Genomic DNA, 15,510 nt, shown 5'->3' with positions numbered 1-15,510 from the left:
GTGGTCCAAAATTTGCAACATATGGCATTACCAGATGAACATTAGTATAAAAAAAGATGGATGTTTGTGTCAGGGAACAGTGTGGGACTATTAAAAACACTACAAAATTTTCCAAATAAAAACTAGTTTCTTTTATGAACACTTAATTCTGGGTCCAGATCATTGTCCTTTAGCACCTCTCGTAGATAAACATAATAATCTATCAATTCAATGAACTAATCATTCAACTACCTGTCAGAGTGTGAAAAACAAGCACTTTAAATCCATTTGATTTTTTACTGAAGATTTTTAGGTTAATCTAATGAATATTAATAATGCACTGAGGGGAGGAGTTTGATTTGGAATTCTGACTTGATTTCTTCTATGTAGCATACTCCTGGTATCAAAATTTCATATACCAGAATGTCAAATTCTCAACAACATATATTCTTAGTCTCATGGAGCATTAAGAGGTTAAACAGGGGTGGGGAACCTGTGGCCTCAAGGCCACATGTGGCCCTCTAGGTCTTTAAGTGCGGCCCTTTGAATCCAAACTTCATGGAACAAATCCCTTTAATAAAGGGATATGAGGATTTGTTCTGTAAAACTTGGACCCAGTCAAAGGGCCGCAGTGGAGGATGTAGAGGGCCACATGTGGCCTCGAAGCCACAGGTTCCCCCATCCCTGGGTTAAAGAATTTGCCAAAGATCATGTGTCAGGGGAAGGATTTGAACACAGGTCTTTCTTATTCTAGGGTGAGACTTCTATTCACTGTGCCACAGTGCATCTCAATAATGTCCATAAAACACTGAAATATGGTTCTTGTCTAATAGTAATGTGAATTTAGTCGTGGAAAATGCCTAATAAGACCAGAGGGCATTAAAGAATCTTGACTTGCTATCAATGAAGGGGAAGAGAATATGTAAAGGACAGAAGTTAAAGGAGTACATTTATTTACCTTATTTTCCAGTTACTTACTTAAAACTGAAATTATTCTCTTTTATTTCCCTTTCAAGTATTAGTCTAACTCTAACGCATCATTCCTGAGGCCTGGGATCTCTCGTACTCCAGTTCTAGATGCCTAGAGCTACAGATAATCATATATTTTCAAAATGGGAAAATATGGGCTATCACTTTCAAATACTTCTAGACTTGGCATTAGAAGGACTTAATGTTCAAGTCTCCACCGTAAAACTTATTAGTTGTGTCACCCCCAGGAGAGTCACCACTTCTGTAAGCTCCACTTTCCTTATCTGGCTTCTTACGAAGAAACCACTTTGTAGACTTCTAAAAGCATTACATAATGTAAACTGCTAAAGGCTGCATGGATTAGGGTAAAGAGCACTGGACATGACATCCCAGGAACTGGATTTAAATGCTAGTTCAGTTACTAATTAGCTATATGAACATGGACAAGTCACTTAATCTCTCTGTACCACTTTTCTCATCTATAAAATGTGTATAGCAACTCTTGAAGTACCTACCTCATAAAATTGTTCTGAAGCTCAAATAAGATAACATCTGCAAAGCACTTTGCAACCTTATCTCACCTTGCTGGGCCTTGAGTTTCCACACCAATAAAATGAGGGGAATGAACTAGAAAGCATATAGAGTCCCTTCCAGCTCTAAACCCTATGTTTTCCGCAGGGCAATTTTTACCAGGGCAAGCCTTGGTAGCCAGTAATTTAAACCTTCCTGCTAATGGTTGAATGTACTATGTACCACCTTAATAAGAACCAACATTTCTTGAATTATTCTGAACTTTTAATTGTTAATCAGCAATTCATAACGCAAAAACATTATTCTTTAAAAATAACTTATCTAATGATTGCATTTAGCATTAATTATATCTGACAAAAAACTGAAAGAGTAATTGGAAGTTCCAGTAAGAAATCCAGAAAATGTTTACAACTGGCACAGTTTGTATAACTCAGTTTAAATTAAAAGATTTAACATTTTAATTTAACTTAATTTAAAGAATGAAAGTCATTTGGCTTTTTGGGTAGAAGCCTTGTGAAAGATCTATGGAATTATACTTCAAAGAATCATACAGAATTCGACATGAGGAATAAATACCCACACTGATGAAAAGATCATGGCTCCATCAAAACCTGAGGCAGAAAGGGAATGGGTTGGGTCTTTGTATATCTTAAATACTTGGGGAATTTCTGACACCCACACTGGTAGATCATTGACAATGTGGCACATGAGAACACTTTTCTGAAGCCTGGAAATAACATCCACCATTCCACTTTGAAATACTAATCAGAATGTGAACATAGACCTCTATCAATCAATTAACTCATATGAGGCTGATACAGAAAGAGGGGGAAGGGAACAATCTCTGTCATAGTTTTTGCAATGCTCAGTTCCACCATACACAATTTTAATGGTTCAATTTAGTCTTCCATTTCCTTCCATGGGCATGAAGCAAGACTAGTGAGGTTTCTGCATAATAAATTAGCCATAAAGTATTATCTGTAAAATCAGTATTAGGGAGTCTAGCATTAAATGGAATACAAAACTTGACTCCTAAAAGTATTGGTAGATGCAGCTAGGTGGCCCAGTGGTAGGAGCACAGGCTCTGGAGTCATGAGGACCTGAGTTCAAATCCAGCCTCAGACACTTGACACTAGCTGTGACCTTAGCAAAAACAAACAAACAAAATATTGTTTATTTCCTATATCATGCCTTTTTATTTTGATTCAAAGATTATATACTCTTTCTCAGATTTTGTTATATAAAAAAATTAAAATAATTTTCACAAGTTCTAAACAAAGCATACTAACATTAAAATAATCAAGAGAATATCAACATAGTAGATCTAGTTAACAGAAGCCAAGAATGTTAAATGAAACCTTTCAATTACCTCTTTATAACTACACAAGATTGTGGGGTTCACTTAGAGATTAAATGACACACTTGTTTGTAACCAGCATAATTTGATACTCTTATTATTTAAGAAACAAATAACTTTAAAATACATTAGTATCCAAGTGATATGGCCACATTTAGCAATAGCAAAATGAACAAAACAATAAATGGCTAATAATAACATTTGGCTTTTCTTTTTCCAATGATTTTCAATTATTTTTATATTCAATAAACACTACAGACTAATATACACACAAGGCTTCAACTCTAGTCTTAAAAAATATAACTACTTTCTACCTAGTTCCTAAGCTTGGGGCAAATAACAGAAAGCTGATGATACATGTTTGGGAATCTGCACGACATAGTAACAAATTCACAGAAAATAAAGAAAGTAGTGCCAAATGGGCACAGGAATTGCCAAAACAAGGAATAGAAACAGGGACAGTCCTAATAAGAATAAGCTTGAATATAACTCTGGAAACTGTGAAGGAACTGCCTTTTGTCATGTGGAGATAATCAAAATTATCATATGACAATAATACTTTCATAATAAGGCAATATCAAGATCAGGCAATAATCAGTCAATCAACAAGCATTTATTAAGTGTCTACTACGTGCTAGGTCATGTGCTAGGCACTGGAAATAAAAATACAAAGAAAAGTTCTACTCTCAAGAGGCTTACATTCTAAAGAGGGAGACAAAAATAACACATACAGAATAAATTCAAAGGGAATTAACACCGATAAATCCGAGTTAGTCAAATATAAAGGAGACAGAGGACAAAGGGCACTAGCATGTATAAGGTGGTACTTAAGCAGCATCACTGAGACAGAGGTGAAAAGGGAGTCTATCTCATATATGGTGTGCAAAGTCAAGAGATGGGACAGTTGTGTGTGAGAAGCAAAGATGGATAGTTTGGCTGGATCACAGAATGTGGGAGGAGGAGAAATGTACAATGAGGTCTCAAAGATAAGTTGGGCAGGGGTGCAACTGACTTGAAAAGCTCAACAAAGAAGTTTAAATTTTATCCTAGAAACAAGAGGGAGCCTCTGGAGTTTACCAAGTAGGATAATGACATGTTCAGATCTGAACTTAAAGAAAATCTCTTTCACAACTATACAGGGAGAATGGAGAGAGGTTTGAGGCAAGGAAACTTGGGAGAGGGTGTCAGAATCAACAGCAACAGTAAAGTCAAAAAAGATAAGGACTGTGAAATAAAAAAGATTTGGTAATTAAGAAATCACTGGTCACCAGTTTCAGCTAAGTGATGAGACTGGAAATCAGATTAAAAAGAGTTGAGGGGTGAGAAGAGAGGAAGGAGAAGCAAGGAGATATAGCTTTTTCTAAGAGAGAAATGGAGGAGAGATATAGGTTAATGGTGCATTGGACAATAGTTTGAGGGAATGGTAGGGTCTTAGTGAAGTTTTAAGGATAGGTAGACAAACATTATTTGAAGGCAGTAGGTAATGTCAGAGATTAGAAACCTTGAGGAGATGATTAAGAGGGACAATTTTACTGAAAAAGACAGGAGGGATGGGATGAAGGTAGGGGGGCTGGTCTTGGCAAGGATTAGAGTCATTTCATAGTCAGAAACTGAGGGAAAGGAGTAGGGGATGATACCAAAGAATTTTAAGATGAAAAGAAGAGGGAGCCCATGAAAAGCATTACCAATAATGTAAGTGGCTTCCACTATGGGTTAATAAAAATACAGTAAAAACTCCAAAATTCAGGAGCAAAATTAAAGATATAATATGTGATAAAATATAAAAATATGTACTTAATAAAACAAACATGATAAAATAACAAATTCTAAACTTATTTGAAAATACTAGCAAGGAATAGCGGAAATGAGATATTCCGTTTGTGGTAAATCTCAGTCTAATCAATAACAATGTAAAGTTTGCCTTACCACTAAAATTGAAACGGAGTACATCTGGTAACTCATGATTCAAAAAAAGTCTTATTTTCAAACTCCTGTAGACAACCTAACTATTTAGTGATCCCCTCAGTGCATATATCAAATCCAACATCAGACACAAACACCTATCAATTACCCATGATTATCTAGAGTTTAACATAATAACCAGTCCCTAATTTACAAACAAGCTTCATTCCAAAAGTTCCTTGGAAAGACAATTGTTTGGAACTCATCACTCATTTCCCCATAGAAACAATGCTATACACAGTGGTTAGATTCCCAGGTTATCTCACAAAATTTGTACTAAAGGTACTGGAAATAATTCAATCCAAACATTTATTAACTACCCATTACTACATGCAAAGTACTATGTTCAACTAAAGGGAATCAGAGATTGGAGGCGAAATGTGCCCGCCGGCTCACAAGGACCTTACAAGAAAAAAGGTCCAGAGTTCTAAGTTGGGAAACCAGGAAAACACATCACCTCACTATAGTTTGGCAGCAGCATATTATTTCCCACACCTAAGGCAGTGAAAATTGAGAATCCCAGAGCTCAAAGCTACTGGTAGCAGAATTCCAAAAGAGTGGCTACCTGGTAGGGAATGGTTGAGGCAGGTTAAGATAAGCAATCTCCAGGATCAAAAGTGAGAAGCTAAAGTATGGGTTGTAGTCTCAGTAACATGACCAAAAAGCTCTGAGGGGCTAAAAATTTAAAATGGAGGTACAGAATCAGGAATGAAAGCAAGGTAAGAAATGGGATGTACAGAATGGGAAACAAGGTGACCTATGCTCAGTGTTTGCCATCCTTTGTCACCTAAAGTTGGGGGGAGGAGGACAGCTGAGGAGAAAGGCACTGGAAAGAACGAAAACAAACTCTGGCTTGAAGAAAATTAATTTTCCTTTTTCCTTTCCCTTCCTCCAATAACCTCCTAACATATACTAGAAAGGTAAAAGACAATGTCAGGAGGATGTCCAGACAGCAGCAGAGGCTGTAACAGTAAAAGAAAAGGAGAGGGAATAACAAGGTGAGGGAACTGCAGCACAGAAGAGGCAATTCTTGTGATCAGCTTGCTGGGTGATATATATCAGAGATGTTCAGTCAGGTACATGCAAATCAGGATTTTGCCAATACGATACTGTCAATCTTAGTAGCACACAAAATTTCATAGTTGGAAGTTGCTTTAAATCCCAACTCTACCTGAACAAGATACCCTCTACAACATACCTGACAAGACTTCCGAAAAAGGGGATCTCACTAGCTCCTAAAAGGACTCATTCCTCTTTTAGACATTCCTTTTTTACTCTATTTTTATTAACCTATTATGGAAGCCACTTACATTATTGCTAATGCTTGCCATGGGCTCCCTCTTCTTTTCATCTTAAAACTCTTTGGTACCATCCCCTACTTCTTCCTCCCAGTTTCTGACTATGAAATGACCTTTCTCCTTGCCAACACCAGCTCCTCTACCTTCATCCCATCCCCTCCTATCTTTTTCAGTAAAACTGCCCTCTCAATCTTCTCCTCTAGATCTCTAATCTTTAACTTTACCTACTGCTTTTAAATAATGAGTATATGACTTATCCTTAAAACGTCACTAGACCCTACCACTCCCTCAAACTATTGCTTGTTTTTCTCAGGTTCACAGATTTAGAAATGCAAGGAACTTTAGAGCTTATTGCCTTGGGTTGAACCTTAAAATGCCTCTAGACAATTTTCAGCACTTGTTCCTAGTTCTGCCCTGTGACGACTAGAAGAATGAGATGTTTTTTACTTCCAAAAACCTGATCTCTTTTTTTGGGGGTGGGGGGGTGGGGAGAGGTGTTGGTGTATTTTTTATCTAGTACATAAAATAAATTGTTTCTGGTAATATCAGTGATTAAAGGTTATGTTATCTGGTCTCTGAAAATATTTAAACTAACAAGACCTTATATATTATATAAATATGATATCATATATATTATGCCATCTGAATATTTATTGTGTTCCAATAATTTTTCATATTTTCACCAATATTTTGAAATTGAAAAATACCAAAAAATAAAAAGATAGTTCCACAGCATCTGTTCTCTAATCCAATAGAAAAGCTCTAAATCAATTCAGAAAGTTTCTCATAAAAGCACTTCTATTATTTTAAAATATGGCAACATTTAAAATATTTACTCAATTAACAAACTATCCTTACATGTAAACCCACAGATAAACCCTTTCTCAAATCATTTATTGAGAAATTTCTCTGTCAAGCATAATTAAAAACTCACTAATTCAGATTTATGGGAAACATTTACCTTTAGTTTAACACAAAAAAGTTAGAGATTTTAAAAGTTACATACTTCAGATGAAATACAGCTTACAATACATAAACTATCCTTAAGAATCAGCAGTATATACTTCTTTCCTTCCTGGCCTTCATACTCCGAATTTCCAAAAGATTCAGGTCACAGAACCTGCCAAATCTACTGGATTTAGAAGTACCTGCCTGGGAAGTTCCAAAAATACCAGTAAAGTGACAAGACTATGAGTGAATCCAAATAAATAAAATTCAGGTACCAGTCACTTATGATCCTTTTCCTATTTCCTGCTGCTGCCCGTCCAGCCTGATAATTCCACCCAGACACGAAGCAATTTCTTGTCCAGGGACAATGACATATAGTAGTCATACACCAGAGAAGCAAAAGCAGAAACCAGTGAAAGGACACTTAAAATTGACTGATGACAGTCCAACAGCAAGTTGTTCGTTCAGTTTCACTTGCAACCTTGGCTCAAAGCCCAGGGAACTTTCCCATCACTGACTCCTAAAGAGGTTGCGTCAAATTCAGCTGCTATGCCTTCTGAAACTGATGGTGTGGGTCTGAAACTCTTCCCAAAAAGCCAAGGAAGGACCAAAACAGAAGCACATTGCCAGCTATTAAATATTTCACTGGCTAGAGCAGATATAATTAAATTATCTTCAGTGGCAAATTCACAAAATCCAAAATATTTATTTTTGCTATATAACCATTTTGTCAGTGATGCAGTTTAAATCATTGTGCAGAACAGATGAAGCAAGGCATTTGATCTTTACCATAGCACAGGCATGGTGAAATGAGGGAAAAAAGATCAATATCTTTCATTGATTTTAGGTTTCAAATAGGTATCAAAGAATCTTTAGAGGTCAGTTTTATAAAAAACCTTCTATTAAAAAATCCTTGTATCAAATTTCTCTGATAAGGGCTTGGTATCCAATATACATAAAATATTAACAAATATTTATATGGCAAATACCCATTCCCCAACAGATAATTTGTAAAAGTACATGAACAAACAGTTCTCAAAAGAATTGCACAGTATTAACAACCACAGGAAAGAAAGTTTCAAATCAATAATAAGAGAAACACAAAACAAAAAAACCCTAAGATTTCACCTCATCCCTTGCAAATTAGTGAAGGTGTCAAAAAATGGGCAATAGTCAATGTTGGAGAAGCTGTGAATAGACAGGCACACTAAGGTACTGTTGATGGAGCTATGAATTGGTACAACCATTTTGGAAAGCAATTTGGAATTACTGGAAAAAAAGTGACTAAAATACCCACAACCTTTGACCCAGAGATTCCATTACTGGGCTTATTCCTCAAAGAAGCCATTGATAAGAAAGTTCCTATATAGGCCAAAATATTTATAGCAGCACTTTTCGTGAAAGCAAAAAAATTGGAATTAAAGTAGATGGCCATCAACTGGGGAATAGCCCAAAAAAAAAGTCTTATGTAAATATAATTGCACTATAAGAAAAAATGAATGTGATGAATACAGAGATACATGTTAAGATCTACATGAATTGATGCAGAATGAAGTATGCAGAGCCAAGAAAACAACCTACACAATTACTACAACGTAAATGGAAAAAACAACCACACACCAAAAGTGAATGTAGCAAAATCATAAGGATTAAGCAAGACTTGAAAAAAGAGATATCAGAGGGCACTGCCAAACCACCCCTTCATGGAAGTCCACAAGGGTTGCACATTACACATATTTTAGGAATATTTCAATTGAGTGGTTATGCTAATTTTTCTTTTTCTTTTTTGTTGTCTTTTAAAAATATTACATGGAAAGGCTCTCATGATGTAAGAAACAAAAAACATCAATAAAAACCTAGTAAGAAAACAATTTTCTATTAATATTACATGTTCTCTTGGCTAGGTAATAGACACAGATTTGAAAAAAACATATACATATGTTTAATTAACCACGATAAGAGCAATACAAATTAAACTCTTCTTTATAATGAAAAATGTCATTTTTTATAGAACTATGTAAAATACAATTCTTCACACTTGTGAGATATTTGTGAGTGAGACACCTGCAGTAGTTTGTTGTCTAAGACTAAGTATAGATTCTGATAATCATATTATCTCAATACCAGAATGATTTATTATTTTTTTTGGTTAAAAGTAATCTACACTGAAATCTGAGTATTTCCTTGAAGTTAATGACTTTAGAAAATGTGTGGGCTCTGTTATGGAAAAAAAAACCGTATCACATATGCTGATTTGGTTAGCCAAAACAGAAATACCTTCTCAAAAACCTCCAATCTGTACAAGACAACATAATAAATTTACAAAGATGAAATTTCGCAATAAGTTTCACTTCACAAATTCTGATGCCTCCATGTCAACATTCCTATTGCAATCTTTTCTTTTTATTTATTTCTAAAATTTTCCTTTTTTGCCTTAAATAGTTGATTTCTAAAGCAAGAAAATTAAATCCATTTTGCCTTCTTGCAAATTTTAAGGAAAAAAAGTGCATGTAAATAGCCGATTCTAGCAAATTACTAGCTTTTTCTACTAATTCCAAAATTGTATATACCAGGACTAAGTATTATAACTAATTAAAATAGATATCCAGTAACAAATATCACTGATGAACATGCTAAATTGACAGACCTATCAATATAAAAGTGAATTTTTTTAAAGGATGGCTAACTTCTCTTTCAAAATAATCTAAAGATAGATACCTTAAATGCCTGCAAATATTCAAATAATGTAAACTTTAGGTCCAATATGCAACTCTGTACTTTGCATAAATATTAATAAAGTGATAAATTTCAAAATAGAAACGGAGTCAAATCTCTTAAACTATAAAACTTGTAATTTTTTTTTGGCAAATGAACAAAATATTAATTAATGCAATTAATTAACATTCACTTCTGCTCTCTACTTAGCTAACCCATCTATCAATCACCTTTAGGAAAACACCAAGATTACTGTTTATTACCACCATCATTATACACTCCCAGCTCCCCCTAGCATCGGACTCATCTAGGTCCCTAACCGACGATAATTAGGCCCTTCCTAGGAAAGCTTAGAATGAGTGAATGGATAGGTAGGGTAAAATGAGGAGGGGAAGATCACTGAAGCAGGAAGCCAAACCCTCTTACCCCACCCCCTACTCTAGAAGCAACTACAGAAAGACACAAACACCAGGACAACACCACTATTACTGGTACTGATACTAACACGGCATCATCATCACCTTACTAATCTCCCTAAATACACATACTGAATAAATGTGCAAAGATCAAAAACCTGCAAGCAAAGCAGCCTATCTAGGTCCTTTACTGAGGACAATCAAGCCCTTCCTCAGGAAGCGGCATTCTTCGGGAAAAGGGAAAGATGGGAAGGGGGAAGTGAAGGGGAAAAGCTAAAACAATTGTACCGTCCCTCCCTCTCCCCAAACCCCACAATTCCAAGCTAGAGGCAGCTACAGAGACAAGCCCCTAGGCAAACACCACTACTACTTTCGTTGTTACTACTACTAGAGCTACTATTACAACACCTTCCCAACTCCCCTAACCAGACACACTGAATGAACGCGGAAAGAACATCAAGGACCTGCAAGCAGAGCAGTCAGTCTTGGAGCCTTGGAGAGAAGCAAGGCCCTTCCCTCCTAATGCTGGTTCTTGGGGGGAGGGGGGGTATGGTGCAAAACCCACCATCCTCTGCACCCCACGCCACCCCGATTCTAGAGGCGGCCCTACAGCCCCCCCCCCCGCAGCTACACCTGCACCCAGCCCTCCCCACTCCCAGCAGCGCCAGCCCCACGCCCCGGTCCCGGGGGCCGAGCAGGAGGCAGGCGGGCTCGGGAAACCGCCTGCGGCGGCCAAGGCCCCCCCCCCCGCATCGCCCTGGGGTCTACACCCCCCTCCAACACCCCCAGCCCCTTCCCGGCCACAGCAAGTGCAAGGGGGCGGTCCGGGGCCTCGCGAGGTCTCACCCTGAGCGGCCGCCGCTGCTCCTCCTCCTCGTCCCTCTCTCCCGCAGCGCGGGCGCCCTGGGCTCCTTCCTGCCCGTCCCACCGGTGCCGGGCCCCGCGGGCGGGGCCGACGTCGCCCCCTCTTCCCAGCGGGGGGTCCGGGCAGGCGCAGCTTCTCCTCCCCCTTGGGTTCCGCCCCCTCCCCCCTGCTTGCCTCCCCACCACCACTACCTCCGCGGGGTGCGCGCACGCACGGGGGCCCCCACCCCGGGAATCCCGGGGAACAGCAGGGAGCAAGTGCCCGCGCGGACAGAGCAGCAGCAGCCGCCACGGGCGCCGCCGCCCCCTTTCCTGCTTCCCACCCTCCCCTTCCTTGTACTTCCTGGATCCGGCCTTTACGCGGAGTTGGCAAATGAAGCAAATGAAGCAACGGGCTTCCAGGGCTACCGCCCGGCGCAGCCAACCGCCAGCTACAAAGATGGTGGCGGCGGGGGCCGGGGACGGTGATCTCGCGAGAGTTGCTGGAGGAAGGGTGATTTACAGGAAGAGGGTACTGGGAAGGGTCTCCGAAGCCGAAACCGGGCTTGGATTGGCCTTAGGGCAAGCGCGCTCACGGCATCGGAAATAGGTAGTAGAGAGGGTAGATACTACGCATGTCTGAAATGTGCACATGCTCAGAAGAAGCCTTCTGTATCCTGTTGAGAGTGTGACCCGATGCTGTGTCTTCGGTCTGGGGCTGTTTTTCCTGCGGAGAAGAGCGGGGTGGGAGGGGAAGAACTTTGATTGGAATCGGAGGAAGTGGCAGGAGCCGCTGCAGAATTAGAGTTCTTGAGCATCGCTTTCCCAAGACACTTGGGCATTTCGTTTGACTGCTTCCCAGCTCCCCAGGGGTTAGCAGGTTCTGTGGACTCTTCCCTGGGAAGATCTATCTGTCCTGACCAACCTTGCCTCTGTCGTGCCCTGGCCCAGCCCCCAGCCCGCAGTCATGGAATCTTCTGGGAGGAGCAGGCTTTTTTGATTCCTCTACCCCTCCTCCACTACCCGTCCACCCAGTTTCATCAAATCCTGAACATCCTCTTGGTCATCCCTTGGAAAATTCTCAGTCCTGTCATTAATTCCTGTAGCTGCCGCCGTAGTTCAGAACCCAGCTGCTTCTTACTGGATCATTGTATAAGCTTCCTAACTGGCCTCTCTCATTGCTCCAATCGATTCTGCCAGTCCACAGTTTAGAAATAAACAATGGCTCCCTATTTCCTACACCATCAAGTTTAAGCTCTTCTACTTAGCTTACAGGTGAATGGAAAGTACATCGGATAGATAAATTTTTCTGCTCCACGAACTACTAGCTAAGTGACCCTAGGGAATTCACAGACTGAATCCCAGCTTCCACATCTGCAGGGAAATTTAGTGTGATAGAAAATTACTGTGGCTATAACTTGCAGCACCTATTTCACCAAGTTGTGAGGAAGGTACGATCCATATAAATCAAAAGACAGGATATAGCTGTTGTCTAAATCCTTTAAGATTCAAATCAAATTCTAACCTCTTCCATGATGGTTGTCCTAACTGTTTTGGCACTAAATGATGGATCTTTTTTCTAAATAATGTGTATTATCGGAATAAATGGCAACCGTGTGTTCTGGATTTGGGGGGTAGGGGGCGGTGCTACACTAAATTCCAGAAAAGATGAACGTATAGCAAAACTTTGCAAATGGAATAACCTATGTAAAACTATGTAGCTTAATTTTGACTTTGGCAAATAAGGTTATCATTTAAGGTTATCATTTCTCTACCTCACCATTTTATATATGATTATGAAACGCTCGATGGGTTACTTTCTCAACTTGCTCTCATACTAGTGGGTTAAGTTACCAGAGTGGCTGAAACCTTAGGGTTCCAAGCGTAACTCAGTGGGTCTGTACTCCTAACATATAAGAGCCCATTGGTGTTCTTCCCCAGGCAGCAAAAAACATTTAGCTTTTTTCAAAGATATTTACTAATGGCATTGTAAAAATAGTAGATTACAGAAATATTCCTATAATCTGTGGGTGCATTCTCCCACAAATACACACAATATCCCTGGAAAGAATCAAATATAGTCTTAATGAGAATCACATAAAGGACACACATGTGGCCGAGGCAGCTCACAAGTTTGGATACTGGTGAACCTGGGTGTCCATTGTCTCTTTATGAAGTCACATAGTTTCCCTTGAGTATAGTGTCTCTGATGGGTGGGTTGCTTATCTAAGTTCTCAGAGTCAAATTTGCAGATGACATGAAGATGAGAAGGATGGTTAACACACTCGATGTCTGTCAGAATCCAAAAGCATCTTAACAGACTAGAGCATTGAGTTCAATGTAATAATATTAAAAATTAAATACTGATAAATGTAAAGGCTTGTATTTGAGTGCACACACACATACACACACACACACACACACACACACACACACAAAATAGCTACACTAACATAAGACAGAGAAGGCATAGAAGTTGTTCTGAAAAAGAGATCTGGGGATTTTAGTGGACTACAAAATCAGTAAGTATTAAGCACCAACCGTGTCCCAGGCACCATGCTAAATGGCCTTGTCGGACCTCAGATAAGGTATTATGTATATTTCTGGATATTGTGATTTAAGGATAGTGATCATTTTTACAGTGTCTAGAATAAGACAACCGGGATGGTGAAGAGCCTTAGGATAATGACATACAAGTATTGTTTGAAGAAACTGAGCACATTTAGCCAAGAGAAAAGACTATTTAGAGAACATGATGGCCATGTTCAAGTATTTGAAAGTGTGTCATGTGAAAGAGGGATTACATACTCATTCTATTTGGCCCCAGAAGGCAGAACCAGAAACCGTTAGAGGAAGTTTCAAAGAAACCTATTAAGGCTTGATTTCTCAAAAAGTTCCTAACAGAGCTAACCAAAAGTGGAATGACTTGCCTAAAGTGGTGGTGGATTTGGAGCTCTTCAAATGGAGTCTTGTTGAGTATGTTATAACGAGGATCCCTTCATGTATAGGTTTGACTATATGACCATTGAGGTCCCTTTCAATTCTCAGATTTTGTGATTCCATGATCTTTTCCTCTCTGTAGTTAGCTTTCCTCTATTCCTATGGTTCTGTTCTTCAAAGAGGCTTCCTCTCTAAAATGACTGCCTTTTTGCATCCATGTATGTCTAGAGTGCATGTCTCTTCTACCTCAATTAGGCCTTAAATTTTCTCCAACTAACAAACTTGAACTGCTAGATGGAATGTTTCCTCCTGGGCAAGTTGCTGCTAGACTCCATGGCTAATGGGGAGGAGAGTGGAGAGAGAAATCCCTTCCCTCCCTGCAGGGATCTCTTCCACAAAGTATCCTTGAACTGAACTGCTGTCCCTAGGGCATAATTATTTAATGTATTGTAAAAGCCTGTCTAATTACTTCTCTTCCAGTGAAATTTCTCCCTTTAGTTCAGTCAGAAGTTCACATAGGATCAAAGCTGAAGGCATCTTTATACTTAATTTAACCACTCAATACCTTGTGATTATACTCTGGGGCTTCTGGGCTGAGAAATTGGTCAAAGATCAACTTCCCTACAATTACATATTTTGACAGCTCTTTAATTGTCATCTAAATCGAGAAGAGAGAGAGCAGTTGACTTGGCAAAAAACAAGCAGCAATAATCTATCAGACTCTCTTCCACTCTACTGTTGACTGTAGGTAACAGATAAAATTAACATAGGTTCAGGGCCTCTGGAATTATTCCTAAATCAGCCCTTGTTTTCATGACTATAGAGCTGAGCATGTAAGTTAGAAAGAGTAAGAAGGAAGAGTAAGTGAGTCAAGTGTGGTAGCTCTGTCAAACAGTATAGCTGAGAATTAGAAATCTGATGTTTCTAGGCAGCTTAGCTGGGTTATCTGTATTTGTGTCCCCCAAGTGGTATGTGTCAGAAAATCACATTGTCTCAAAATTGGAAGGGACCTCACAAACCGCCTCATCGAATCTTTACTTGAACAAAAAACTCTTCTACAACCAATACATGTGCTTAACCCAACTTGACCTATTTAACTAAGCTGTTGATGTGTATTGTATAATTATGATGACCAAGTTGGTCCCCAAAGAAGATAGAAAAAATATACCTACATCCCTTCATTGCAGGGGTGGAAAGAAGTAGGTGTGAAATATTGCATATATGGTCAGGCATGGTTGATGTGTTGGTTATTTTCTGGAATGCTATTTTTCTTCTTTAAAAAAAAATCTTCATCATAAATGGAACTCACCAGATGTGAAAGATGGAGAATGATATTTGGAAAGAAGTCATTGATAAAAATGTTTAACACTATAGAGCTAACCTGGGGCACCTCCTTCTTTGAACTATCCATGACTTCTCTTTGAGTCTGGCCTTTGGATCACTTATGAAACTGCTTGCTTAATTGTACCACTATCTAGCCTATATCTCTCTCTTTTCCACAAAAATAGCATAGACTTTGTCAAATGCTTTGCTAAGAAGCTAGTTTGATAAC

The 15,510-nt window shown here is 39.0% G+C and overlaps 1 protein-coding gene across 4 annotated transcripts in view; it reads right to left on the bottom strand.

The window, feature by feature from the left end:
- TAB3 (TGF-beta activated kinase 1 (MAP3K7) binding protein 3) overlaps positions 1-11,355 on the bottom strand; it is a 78,873-nt gene extending 67,518 nt beyond the window's left edge. For 2 of the 4 annotated variants that reach the window (XR_002321818.2, XM_078146594.1), the window contains exon 1: positions 11,022-11,355. The gene's annotated coding sequence lies outside the window, so the exon portion shown is untranslated. The remainder of the gene's footprint in view (positions 1-11,021) is intronic. The other 2 variants (XM_020973245.2, XM_078146593.1) reach the window with 1 other exon arrangement.
- Positions 11,356-15,510: the final 4,155 nt, after the last annotated feature.

The sequence above is a fragment of the Phascolarctos cinereus genome, unplaced genomic scaffold, assembly GCF_003287225.1.
Source record: "Phascolarctos cinereus isolate Bilbo 61053 unplaced genomic scaffold, phaCin_HiC Scaffold_726;HRSCAF=1367, whole genome shotgun sequence".
In the NCBI taxonomy this organism is placed as follows: Eukaryota; Metazoa; Chordata; class Mammalia; order Diprotodontia; family Phascolarctidae; genus Phascolarctos; species Phascolarctos cinereus.
This window is presented reverse-complemented; position numbering and strand designations above follow the sequence as displayed.